The sequence below is a fragment of the Megalopta genalis genome, chromosome 16 (assembly GCF_051020955.1).
Source record: "Megalopta genalis isolate 19385.01 chromosome 16, iyMegGena1_principal, whole genome shotgun sequence".
Taxonomy (NCBI): domain Eukaryota; kingdom Metazoa; phylum Arthropoda; class Insecta; order Hymenoptera; family Halictidae; genus Megalopta; species Megalopta genalis.
Genome location: NC_135028.1, coordinates 5,006,795 through 5,019,423, shown reverse-complemented (window position 1 = coordinate 5,019,423; position 12,629 = coordinate 5,006,795). Strand labels below are relative to the sequence as shown.

The 12,629-nt window shown below is 36.8% G+C and overlaps 1 protein-coding gene across 3 annotated transcripts in view; it reads right to left on the bottom strand.

Moving 5' to 3' along the window:
• LOC117227501 (glutamate receptor ionotropic, kainate 2) overlaps window positions 1-10,768 on the bottom strand; it is a 259,682-nt gene extending 248,914 nt beyond the window's left edge. The window contains exons 1-3 of one of the 3 annotated variants that reach the window (XM_076526765.1): window positions 7,371-7,396; window positions 7,044-7,077; window positions 4,971-5,078 (exon numbers count right to left, since the gene is read on the bottom strand). The gene's annotated coding sequence lies outside the window, so the exon portion shown is untranslated. Of the gene's footprint in view, window positions 1-4,970; window positions 5,079-7,043; window positions 7,136-7,370; window positions 7,397-10,572 lie in introns of those variants that run through there. The other 2 variants (XM_076526764.1, XM_076526766.1) reach the window with 2 other exon arrangements.
• Between the last annotated feature and the right edge of the window lie 1,861 nt (window positions 10,769-12,629).

Sequence of the window (12,629 nt, the reverse complement as noted above, 5' to 3'; positions counted from 1 at the left end):
AATATTCAAATAAATTGTAGGCAATATTTCTTATAGACAACAGCATTTTTAAGTACGAGAAATGTACTATTGGTAAAATCAAGACTTACAAACATGATTTATTATTCACATGTTATCGCAATTTTTCAGTGATTTCCGGTATTTTGACCAAAAAAGTTTCCAACAAAAATTAATTAGTTTTCTATGAACACCAAATACAAAAAATTAAAAAAAGAAAACATTTTTCAAGATAACAAATTACAGTCACCTTATCACCGATTTGATTATTGTTACTATACCTTTTTCACTTACTAATGTTATAGCTGACGTCAAGACAAATTCAACGACCTATACGAACCTGCCTTTACGTCGTAAAACATTGCTTAAATTGTGAACAGCTAATTCATCGATTGGGACCACTGTGCGTCGCAGAGGAAACCTCATTTCAATCATGTCGAATTTCTGACATGCAATTTGATATATTTGATGAAAATATGTAATTACGAATAAAATCCGACCGATGGAATCGAAGTGCAAAACGGAAGTAAATGAACGTTGATCAACGATTTTTTGTGTACATATTTTTTTGACGTTTCAAACTCATCGTTAACGAATACGAACAATTTATTTTAACGCGTGTATTTGAGGTATTCAAAAAATTGATCTTCTTCCACTGCCTTTTCTAGTAACTACTGTAATAATTCCTAACTCGTGTGCTGGGGAACTGCTTCAATTTCGAGGACGCTGTTCTGTCAGTGAGCGTGTTAAGGAGCATACGTAGTAATAAAAAGATCTGATACGCTGGCTCCAGTGGACCATAACTTTAACGACTTTCGTTCAGAATTCAGGGCAAACGTAAACCGTTCACTTATCGCCTAACCGAATTCCATGTAACATTCGACTCATCCTCGCCTGTTAAACGACTCGTATCGAGGGAAAGTCGGGCGTCTTCACATTGTTAAAACGTTTTGTTCTACCCGTGATCGTCGAAGTGAAAGCGCAGATAAAGCGGACGAGAGTTCTGAACGTTGAGGCGAGTACCAACTATACAATAAAATGGCCCAATGAAAGGTCTCTGGCGTGCTCGCGGGAAAATTCTGCGTAACGTAAATCGGAATTTACAGTTTAATTCTCTAGTAGAGGGCCATATTCAATGCGCTGCGGTTGTCGTACTTTCAAATTGCTTGGAAAATTGCGTTACACATGGCGAAATTCGTTTAAATTGCGAATAAAACCTCACGATTGATTGCGAAACGCATTGCACGGCTTAGTTAGCTTCACTGGCGCACTATGTTTTTAAGACTTTTTTCACCTCGATAAGCATGGTCCGTCTAAAGTAATTGCACAGGGAGCATTGAGAATAACAGACTTTACGTAGAAAATATTGTGAACTTGTCGTGTAGAATCAAATAGAAGAAAAGTATAATTTATTAGTTTAATTTTATTAGTTTAAATTTATTAGTTTAAAATCATAAACGCGGATTAATGTTTTTGACGTTTTCACTTTCTCTCACTATGATAATTTCTCGCTTAAACATTAATTTTACGTGCGTCCAGAAGTCAATTTGTACTTGCGATATTTTTGTAAACATTGAGAGTTCATGAAATTAAAAATATAAGATAATCTTCGTGTAATTGCTGATATTCTTTTGTACCGACACTGAAACGATATTACTCGCCACGATCTTCAAACATTGACTTCAACGGTAAACGTAGGAAGACTTTGTAGGTGTTATCCGAGTATTTCAGTTGTCTTAAAACGTTCGAAGGGAATGTAACTATTGGGGCGAGATACATCTCTGAAGTATCCGCACAAATGGTTAGTGCAACCCTCGGCAGAAGACGGTAAAAGGCGGCCAATGATACCATTTCACGAACAGATGTTGGATAAAAACCAGAAGTAACTTTTGAAGGATTAACGAGAGAGAATTATATCCAGCATGTTCTGTAGTTGCTCGTCTCTCGGTATTTATTTTCCGCTAATGTACGCATCAAAAAACGCCGCATTATTTACGGCGTGATTTCATATAATTGAAATTTCTGCAGTGGAAAACAATGAAATGCTATTTTCATACGATCTTGATTACAAAATACATGCATTAAATAACAGGAAAACACGGTAAAATACATTCCTCTGCTTTCGCTTTGTTTTATAATGTCTGTTGAATGTTAATTTAATTAATATTTATCTAATATCGATGACAAAATAAACCGGTTATTATCACATAAACATTTCAGATTCAGCAATTTTAAAACTGAAACTTCTACAATTCCATTTGAATTAAAATCATTTTGATAACACCAATCTTTTTACTTCTATATACATTTTCCAACATTTCTGTTAAATACTGTCTCCTGAGTCATACACAGAGTGTAGAAGATTGTAAAAAATCTCGTAGTTGTCCTTTATTATTTCGATTGCAGAGTCAAACAGTGCTACTAGTTTTTCAATGTGCGGACGTTTCCAAGGTTATTTCAAGATTGTCTTGCTTTTTCTGATCATAAACCTATATTTTTTATTTAGGAATCATATTCTACGTAAACAAATAAATAAGTTTTGTTTGAAACATTTTTTTGTAAGTTAAATAGTTTTCAAGATATTTAACTGATTTTTCATGTTTATGTCGAGGATAATTTCGTTATTCTATTAAAATAACACCATTACATTCCTCTGGACGGTATTTTACCTCATTTAAGGACGTCACGCTCCAAAAAAAAAATGTTTCAAACAAAAGCTGTGCACCTTTTTACATAGAATATGATTTCGTAATAAAAAAAATATAAAAGAAGTGTTAATCAACGCAGCTGTTAAAAAAAACTTAAAGCAAGGAATTAAAATTATGCAGATGATGCAGATAAATAATTTACCTAAATTGTTAGCAACTTGTAGAATGTGCAGATGAGTACCCTTGTGAAGCAAAAAGTGGTCAAACTTAAAATGTAGCAGTGATTTCATTAGCAAAGTTGTTGGCTGCAGAAGTTCATCTTACGCTACATCCAAGTCTAATGTAAGCCTGAAAGAAATATTTGCGAAAAGTCTCGCGAATTTCTCTTGCCAAGTACTAAAATGGTCGTCCGGAGTAGCTCAGAGCGAAAAACCAGTCAGTGTTGCATGGGCGCTCGGAAGACTGAGCAAGAAACGTAATTGCGGGATCATTTGTTTCAGTTCAGAAGAATCAGTGAAGTAGATTTAAAGTTTCGCTAGGGACGACTATCGTTTTTCCTCTTCAATCTCTGCTTCACGAGCTTGATATCCGGACGGGATTTCAAATCTTAGATCTTTTCATTTGATCCTGAAGCTTTCCAGCGACGAGTCACGTGATCTTGAATAACACTTTCGCCGAATGAATCTCGCAAGGAACTCTGCATAATGACAGTTCAGGCTTCTCTTTGATCCCAAGAGTTCTCCGAATGCGCAAGTAATTTGAGGAAATAAAAACAAATTTATTTATTTATAGGTATATATTGCTTGAGCAATAAATTCAAACTGCTCATCAATTTCAATGTCTTTCGTATTCGAAATCGAATTGACTGTCACACGTAAATCAGGATTGGACAGCAAGAAATCTGGTTAAAGAATAACGATTATGACTAACGTGAGATCATGTTCAGGACTAATAATTATGATCACTAAGTAATTCAGTAATTATGATCGATGAATATCTTAAGTAACCAAAGCAGATGGTTGGCCATGATTAACACAGTAATCGTTAATTATGTAATAATTACATTTTCTTTAACTGAAAAATTTGGTATTGCGGTAGTTACCGCTAATTCTAAATAGTTTTTAGAAAATCTGCATCTGACTCAACAAAATACAGTAAATCCTCCCTAATCGATGCTGGGAAATTGAACAATTTGGGGAGAACAAATTGAATAAATTGTTCAATTTCCCAGCATCGATTAGGGAGGATTTACTGTATTTTGTTGAGTCAGATGCAGATTTTCTAAAAACTATTTGGGGAGAACAAATTGAACAAATTGTTCAATTTCCCAGCATCAATTAGGGAGGATTTACTGTATTTTGTTGAGTCAGATGCAGATTTTCTAAAAACTATTTGGGGAGAACAAATTGAACAAATTGTTCAATTTCCCAGCATCAATTAGGGAGGATTTACTGTATTTTGTTGAGTCAGATGCAGATTTTCTAAAAACTATTTGGGGAGAACAAATTGAACAAATTGTTCAATTTCCCAGCATCAATTAGGGAGGATTTACTGTATTTTGTTGAGTCAGATGCAGATTTTCTAAAAACTATTTGGGGAGAACAAATTGAACAAATTGTTCAATTTCCCAGCATCAATTAGGGAGGATTTACTGTATTTTGTTGAGTCAGATGCAGATTTTCTAAAAACTATTTGGGGAGAACAAATTGAACAAATTGTTCAATTTCCCAGCATCGATTAGGGAGGATTTACTGTATTTTGTTGAGTCAGATGCAGATTTTCTAAAAACTATTTAGAAGTAGCGGTAACTACCGCAATAGCAAATTTTTCAGTTAAAGAAAATGTAATTATTACATAATTAACGATTACTGTGTTACTTTGTTCTCCCCAAATTGTTCAATTTCCCAGCATCGATTAGGGAGGATTTACTGTATCTTGTTGAGTCAGATGCAATTGTCAACAATTATAAAAACGAGCCTCAAGGCTCGAATAATCATATCTCCTCTTTCCAGATTGTCCATTTTTGTGCGCAATCTGAGCATCAATAGGGGAGAATTTACTGTGCTTTTTCACAAAACAAATGATCACTGTTTCGTTTCTTTCTTATATTCCAACACATTTAAAACGTTGTATTATAAATTAACTAATGAAACGGCATCTAATGGACGAACAAATGATGAAGAAAGCATGAAACGTTTCCATTATCCAGCATTTTTACTTAGGCATAATATTTTTAATGCAATTCGACTGTCGCGAACTGTACTAACAAAAGAGAGGCTTTTATAATGGAATGCGTTCGAACTCGTCAATATATGTCGTACTTACAATGAAGAATTTTCGGTAAGTCGAGTGTCCCTCGAAACCTTGAAAGTTGCGGGGTCCTTCGACGCGGGAAACTTTCGATGGTCCTGGAACTCCTTAAAGTTCTGAAAACTATGAGAATGGTGGAGATAAGTTACGAGTTCGAGACGGAACGGATGGATATAAAAATGAATATCGGGTAAAGAGAAAAGGGGCTTAGCAGTGTAAAAGAAATTATTGAAAAACTTCAATTTCGCTCGGTTCAATATCCGATCGCGTGGCGTCTGTCTGGGAACGAAACTAAATATCACTGTCTGACGAGGAGGCGCCATTTAGGCGCACAGTGAACCACGAAAGTATTTGAACGGTTTCAAATGAAGTTATCAAGAAGGCCGAAAAAGTCGTGGTAGCTTACCGTACAGCCAACGATAGCAACGATCAGCCCACCATGCTGATGGAAAAATTATTTCTCCCTTCCTCAGCTTTTTATTGTTTATTCACTACGATATACAGGCCATCCCAAATATGTCTCGCAGTCCGAAAAGGAGTGATTCCTGAGGTCATTCGAAGTAACTTTCTCCTTTACAAAAATTTTCTCCGAGGCGTCGTTTACGAGTTATTAACGAAAAACACAGTGACCAATGAGTGGTGAGCTTGATCGGTGCGAGGCGGCCCAACCAACGAGCGCACGAAGCCCAGTTCCGCTCATTGGCTCGGCCGTCTCGCGCCAACTGATCTCGCCTCTCATTGGTCACTGTTTTTCGTTGATAACTCGTAAACGAAGCCACGGATTGCATTTTCGCTAAGGAAAAAGTTACTTGAAATAACCCACCATTTCCGGATTGAGAGACATTTTTTGGACACCCTGTATACGAAGAATCTTTACAAAATGCCATTCGTTTTGTGTATTTTATGGATCATTATAAAAATTACCCATACACAGACATCGTCCTTTAGGGGTTCAGTGATTGAGGTTTTAAAAAATTTACTTACATTATGAATATCCTAATGCTTTTATTCCAGCAATAAATCGTACACAAGTGTTCTGATTACTCACGTAAATTTGAAGACGATACATTAATGTTAACAATTGTTATAAAATATTTCTTTCGCCAATATGAAAGCGGCAAAAGTACTCGAAGCACATAATGTAGATATTAACCCTTATCGGATGTCAGATATTCGGGCCTAATGTGCAATGTCACGTGGGATGTGACATACGTCCGATAAGGGTTAACATGATCAGATGATGTAGCATAATCTCTTCGATCAGTATCTAGTGTGATTATAGGCAAGGTGATAAAACGTGTAATAACTATATGTCAAAAAATCGTCAACGAGTGTCTCTTTTATTACAGTAAATTTTCTCTAATTGTCCTTCAACTTCTAAACAAAAATGGTTGATTTGGTAAGAGGTGATCAATTATTCGAGCCTCGTGGCTCGTTCATATAGTCGTCGATTATCAATAACTACAAAAACGAGCCGCGAGGCACGAATAATCGTATCTCCTGTTCCCAAATTGTCTATTTTGGCTTACAAGCTGAGGGACAATTCAAGAGAATTTACTGTAATTGTTAAATGGCATAATGAGGGCAAAATTATTGGGTAGAACTAAGTCTACCGCCTGTAGAATTATAAAAAGATCAGAAACCTGGTGATTGTTATGCAACGAGAGTCGTTCTAGGCGGCCTACAAAACTGGCGGAGCGGTAGGAGAATATAATTATCGGGAAAATAAAAAACGATCCAACTATTTCTGTTTCAAAATTTGTTGGAATGATCATTCGTATGTTCGGAAAGGACGTTCATTTCGAAAATTTTTTAAGATTTTATTTTTTTATTTTATTAATTTGCAGATTGATATATGCAGATATATTTTAATACATAATAATAATACACGTATAACAGATGTATTTATATTCACCTAAGAGAGAATATAACGAGAAAAATCATTTTGCTCAGCTAGAATCGCGTTTTAGACCATCATGTGTTGTATAGATTTTGACGAATATCTTTCAAGATTTATTACATTCAATTAGATTATCACGTCATAGAATTTGAAAGTAGCTGTGGATAATAGAAAAAAATTGAAATTACCATCAGTTTACCATCTGTATGTACAACGTCGGTTCTATGGGAATAAATCGGGAATTAGGCGCAGTCCTCGACTTGTTAACACTAGATTTACGGAACACGTCAAAATGAGACGGGTCACGAATTTTTTAATTCGCGATTATTCATGTCGTAAAGATACATTTATGAGTTATTTATTCAATTTATATATAGTAAAGTAACAATAAGAGATTTATCCTGATTTTTAACAAGTGTTTTCGTAACATTTGCCGTAAGTAACGTAGTATATATAGTAATATATAGTATATATAGTACATATACATAGTACGATAGTATATATATGTTACTTACGGTAAATGTTAGAAAAACACTTGTTAAAAATCAGAATAAATCTCTTATTGTTATATATATATATTATTATTATATATATATATATAATTATTATATATATATATATATTATTATTATATATATATATATAATTATTATATATATATATATATATATATATATATATATATATATATATATATATAATAATTATTTATCCTGATTTTTAACAAGTGTTTTCGTAACATTTGCCGCAAGTAACGTAGTATATATAGTAATATATAGTATATATAGTACATATACATAGTACGATAGTATATATATATATATGTTACTTACGGTAAATGTTAGAAAGACACTTGTTAAAAATCAGAATAAATCTCTTATTGTTACTTTTGTAAACCAAGTAAATCTAGCGTTAAAGGTAACCGAGGATGTATTCACAACACTGAACAGGTGCACAAATTCGACATTCCACTGCCGCGAATCCAATATTTCCGCGCGTCATAAAATCGTATCGACTCGGCATGTTCGAAGTACGAATTAGTCACCGGCGCAGCGCATAAGCGATACGTCCCCCATGCAGTTGGCTACGATAGTAAAGTGAGCGTGGCCAGCATACAGGGTTAATCTCGCTAGGCGTTCACCGGAGCGGGAGAGTTAATTATCCAGTGTTAACGCGGAGGTGTCTCCCACTGTTTCACCTCCCGTTCCCGGTGGCCAATACTTAATCGTTCCCTCCGAGCGAAGTTTTAATTTCCACTTAGACGATCGCGGCGGGCAGCTTTGTGGCGAGTCCTCGCAATCAGCGTTGACAATTTGATGCGCGGAAGCCGTCCGGAGGAAAAGGAGGATCGTCAGACGGTTTTGTGCATGGGACGCCCGGAGGAGTCTTCAATTAGCGTGATTGAGGCGAGCCGAGGCGTATTTAGTGCGGGCGCCGCGCCGCGTTGAAAAGTTCCTAGCGAAATTGCGGCGGATCGGCGGAGACGCGCGAAAGCGGTCGGTCTACTTGATAATGAACGACGGATCGATTCCTCGATGGCGCACGAGATGCCTGTCTAGGACGTTCCCCCGCGATTCTAACGATATATTCTTCTGGCCGTCACGAGGACTCGGAATTCCCGCGGAAAGGAGAATCGTTCGGGGAAATCGTTCTCTTTTTCCCTCGGTAATATCGCGCAGTTCCACGCAGAATACACGTCGTGATGGCGCGCCACGAATCGCAGAATGAATTTCTGAAGAGTAAATCTTCCGCGATATCTTGTTCCGCGCTCGTTAACGCGCATCAATTTCCGGGAAAATATCGTTGCAAGTTCGACGTAAATGGGACAACGGAGTTGCGATTAAACGAGCCGTTTGTGCGCAATGGAAGTCGCCGCTATAATCGAAATTTTGATTGTAATAGGACCGGCTGATCGAGTGCTACGTTGACCCTTTTGTTTGCGCAGATGATTCTACGCCAGCGACCCGACCAGTTCGGTATTTTTTTTCCGACTGAAATTGCGCATACCGATGAATAAATCTAAATAACAAACATGTTTTCGGCACATTTTGTGATCGAAAAATGAGTTTACGCAGAACGGCCCATTGTGAAGAACAATTTTCGCAGCTGTACGTCGCTGGTTCGAGTGGAACAAAGTAGACTCATTCTGCAATATTTAAATTAAAATATTTTATGGAAAATTGTGAGAGAAACTGATGAATAAATTTCAAATTATTTCGTTTAATAAACACCATTCGGAACATTGGAACATCGGGAAATATTATCGTAAGAGTTATGTGTTAAAAGAAAGTGTTCTCAACTTCATAATTTTCTCACATTGTTAAAAGAGATCGCATTATCCTAGAGTCTAATCATTCTGGTCTAATTAATTCAATACTGCGAATTTTATGCATCTGTGGGAATAATGTATGCGGTAGTGGCCATATACTTACGAACACTTGAGAAATAGTATAACTTTTTTTAAAACTGGACCAAACGATTTGAATTTTTATTTGGATGATGGAGGTACTGATCTGCAAGACAATGACTGTAATACCTTTCTTAAATTATGCTATTACTTGGAACGACAACAAAAATAAAAAACTCATAACAAAAATTTGGAAAATATGTTTTATAGATCTTGGAAACTGAAATGCGTACTGAAACTTTCAACGAAATCGCACAAAGTCAAGTTACAAGCCTTAAAGGATTTGAAAAAGTGCAAATTTCTCACACTTGTTGGTCGAAAGTGTCAAAACTCGGGACAAAACTACGATTCTTGCGATCTCTAATTGTTTACAGTTCAAAATAGATTCGACACAATAACTAATTTTTTTAGGAAAAATGTATTATTAAAACGATGACTTGAGATTTTTTCTAGACATTTTAATTTTGTACGCGGTAATTAAAAAAAATAGAAACCAATTTTTTGATGTTTTTCGCCCGAAAAATCAACTTGTGCTGAGATTATTCATTTGATTTTTCATTACGTAAAGATATTACGTGATATTAAACATTTTACGACGATAAACAATATAAATTTCTAAACAGCAAAAAATCGCGTTTAGCGATATATTCGAAAATGCTGATACAGCCGGGAAATATTCGAAAGTCGTTCACACGTAGCAGCAACAATATGTTACCTCTTCCACGCCAGATATACAGTTCATACCAAGGTCAACCGATTTCAATGCAATTTTGAGTACGCATACAAGTTACCAAGATCTCCAAAACACATTTTTTAAATTTTCGTTACGAGCTCAGATAAGAAAGTTCAAAAATACGAGCTTTTATATCTTTTATCATTTGAATTAATATAAAAATTTGAAAAACAGTATCTCATGGTCTACCATTTAAAACAAAATTCGAGTTATTTGGTCCAGTTTTAAAAGAGTTATTCCATTTTCCAAGTGTCGGTAACCGTCGCTGTAGGTGAAACATAGAATTGTGAAAGAATTAAAAGAGACTAAAAACGCGTTGCTACGTTAATTAAAACTTATTGAAATTATCTAAGAGAGAAACGCGATCGCAGTTGTAATGCAACTGATGCAGACAATTTTTATTTTACATAACGATCCACAGTTCAACGATGAAATCTCATCTTTTACCGAGCATTTCCTAAATTTTCTGAACGCATTGTCGGTTCGCCAAGGAATGATCCGTTTGCAACATTCTCCGATAACCGTGAAGCGATCGCTTCTTGCTGACGCACCGATGCAACGAGGTAGATGAACTTACAATTCGTCTCGCTCCGATCAAAGTTGCACAGTGAAGCGATGCAGGTAGCTCGTCTGACGGACCCGTCTTAGCGCACAGTATTTGAAAATCGAGGATTCCAGCCGTAGGTTATCAGACTGTACTGCGCCCAGCCACTCTGTTACAAGGAACTGAAATCCAAACTCCGTTTGATGTCTGCGCCTCAGGTCCAACCGCCTTGCCGCGCCGTAACTATTAATGAGGCTGCAACAGACAAGCCGGTTAATCGACGGCGGGGATTTTCTAATCAAACACAACACTGTTGGCAAGCCAGAGGAAATTAGTCATTAACGTAACGTAACACCTATCGTCCTCGAGCTGCTTAACTTCCTCCCTAGCAGGCCAGAAGACAATGTTAGGCGACCAACAGCCTCGGTGAATTATTATTGCAAAGTACGTTGACTTCCTCCATGTGTCACTGCGCGTTTCACGCAACTCGTTCCCGCGTCTTTTGAGTTTACTTGTACTCATTGGGTTTTTCTCGTCTTCTTCGGGCGATCATTGAATTGTTGCTTATTGATATGTACGCAAAGTTTGGCGGTTATTGACTGAACTCTTCGAAGGATTGCTTTTAAACATACAAGATGTCTTGTTTAAGAGCAGGATATCTCGGAAGGAGTTATAATTATTTAAAAAATCTTCCTACAAAAGTTGTTTGGTAGGATGGGCTACATTATGTGATATTAACCTTTTAAGTATGGCCGAATTCTGTACAGAGTCTGATACTGTATATTCTGTCTGTATATACAGGGTGTCCCAAAAATGTCTCGCAATCCGAAAGTGGCGGGTTCCTCGGGCCATTTGAAGCAACTTTTTCCTTTACAAAAATTTTCTCCGAGGCACCGTTAACGAGTTATTAACGAAAAACAGTGACCAATGAGAGGCGAGCTCGGCTGGCGCGAGGCGATCGAGCCAATGAGCGGAACTGGGCTTCGCGCGCTGGTTGGCTGGGCCGCCTCGCGTCAGCCGCACTCGATTCTTATTGGTCACTGTTTTTCGTTAATAACTCGTTAACGGTGCCTCGGAGAACATTTTTGTAAAGGAAGAAGTTGCTTCAAATGATCCGAGGAACCAGCCATTTCCGGATTGCGAGACATTTTTGGGACACCCTGTAGACTGTTGTAAATCGATGTGAAGACAAAAGAAGTGTGAAACAATGCATATGAAGACGATTACTAGAGCAAGTCACTATAGTGGCGTGTCGTTCTGAAAGATGACATCCGCGAAAGCCACTATAGTGGCGTGTCGTTCTGAAAGATGATATCCGCGGAAACCACTATAGTGGCGTGTCGGGCCTAAAAGGTTAATAGTTTTGTTGTAAGTGGAGTATGAAGAGATATGAAGGTCAATCTAATTTTCTTGAAGTGGAAGGCTAGGTTTTTCTCTTTAGAATGTAACAAGAGACACTGAGAAAAATACAAAGAGGTGCTATTCGATATTATTTTGAGTTCGATAAAGGTAAATCATAGGCTTATGTTTACATCCTGTATTGGTCGACGACGAACATCCAGCAGCCGCTGTTGAGCAGCGTCGGTTGCGTTTGTATGAAATTACTATAATTATGATATTATAAACAGGTATTATTGCTAATGCCATAAATTATCGATTGTAATTTTTACGTACTAGTTGAATAATTTTGTATTCTTCCACGTGTCCACCATCATTGAAAATACAGGTCGCCTCTTCAAGTGGTCTTTCAGACCCCGGTAGAAAATATAAATGATTTAAGAACAAGAATTACGACCGCGTGCAACTCAAGATCGGATGAAATGTTAAAAACGGTTGAGACGCAATTGTTAAAACGATTACAAATTTGTATTTTTAATGATGGTGGACGTGCAGAAGGATAACAAATTATTCAACTGGTAAATGAAAATTACAATCGATAATTTATGGCATTAGCAATACTCCTCAATTACTGTTTATAATATCAGAATTGCAGTAAGTTGATTGGTCGTCGACCAATGCAGGATGCAAACATAAGCTAACGATTTACCTTGATCGAACTCAGAACAATGTCATATAGCATCTCTTTGGAT